Source organism: Periplaneta americana, chromosome 3, assembly GCF_040183065.1.
Source record: "Periplaneta americana isolate PAMFEO1 chromosome 3, P.americana_PAMFEO1_priV1, whole genome shotgun sequence".
NCBI lineage: Eukaryota > Metazoa > Arthropoda > Insecta > Blattodea > Blattidae > Periplaneta > Periplaneta americana.
The window spans coordinates 29,602,614-29,603,890 of NC_091119.1; the positions used below are offsets into that span (position 1 = coordinate 29,602,614).

At 42.7% G+C, this 1,277-nt stretch overlaps 1 non-coding gene across 1 annotated transcript; it reads right to left on the reverse strand.

Moving 5' to 3' along the window:
* Positions 1-319: 319 nt before the first annotated feature.
* On the reverse strand, positions 320-391 carry TRNAY-GUA (transfer RNA tyrosine (anticodon GUA)). Its single transcript has one exon. It is a non-coding gene; the product is annotated as a tRNA-Tyr (tRNA).
* Between the last annotated feature and the right edge of the window lie 886 nt (positions 392-1,277).

A 1,277-nucleotide genomic window follows, 5' to 3' on the forward strand; every position in this document is an offset into this window, starting at 1 on the left:
CAGCCTATTTTTTTTTTTTAACTATTGTAGATGATAGAGGAAATGAGGAGGAGGTGGAGAGTGTTGGTGGAATGATAGAGGGAAACGGGAATTCCCAAAGAAAAACTCTCTGCAACGCCTGCTTTGTCTACCAAAAATTCCATCACGACCTGGCCGGCGATCGAATACGGATCGCCTGAATGGAAGACCAACGCGCTACCACATAACATCTGCACACTTCAGCTTCAAACTTTCAAACATCAACAATATTTCCAACGTAATAAACGGAGTGAACAATTGAATAATAAGATGAAGGATGGGTGGAGCGGAGAAAAATTCTCTCCGGCACCGGGATTTGAACCCGGGTCTTCAGCTCTACGTGCTGACGCTCTATCCACTGAGCCACACCGGATTCCGATTCCGATGCCGGATTGAATCCTCTCAGTTTAAGCTCCACGCGGAGTCCGTGAATATCCAGAGTACCGCAATCCTTTGCGCCGTAAATGCCGATAAATCAGCCATTGTTATTCCAGCGCGCGCTTTTTGACGAATGTAGCTTATGTAGCCTATATCAGAATCAAGTATTTTTAATTTTAAGGGCCACGGACACTGGCCTAAATTGTGTTTTACTTTAAATGTTCATATCCCAAGCGTGTTGAAGTGGAATAACAATGGCAGCCAATTGCGCTACTCTGGGTATCCATTGACTCTGGCTCCACCACCTCTTAGGTTCCCTCTAGTGGCCAACCCTCATGCACTGCGTCACAGATGTGACAGTGCCACAATGTTCAACACATTAATGTGTAGAGGTGTACTCATTAGAAGTGACTGAGTGGGATGGGAATCCGGTGTAGCTCAGTGGATAGAGCGTCATCACGGGTTCAAATCCCGGTGCCGGATAGAATTTTTCTCCGCTCCACCCATCCTTCATCATATGATGACGCAGAATTTCTGCATGGAAATATTACATGTACTTCGGTATATTGTAATAATAAATGTATAATAAATTAATATTATTAATAATCGCTCTTCTTCGATCGACACTTCTGCAGTCTTGGCTCTGCACTAATCCACTGTGACAGAAAGATGCAGGCAACGCACCAGACTGGCGATTCCTCATTTAAATTTTTCATATTAAGGATGTTCATTGTTGTTGTTATCTTTATTATAATGCCCATTGCGTGGCCGATCATTGAACAATATTGTTAGAAAAGGACACAGCTAAAATCTGCTGAGAATGGATTAGCCCGAATTGTACCAACTTTTCAAATGTGATAAAATAATTTGGAAGTAAATAA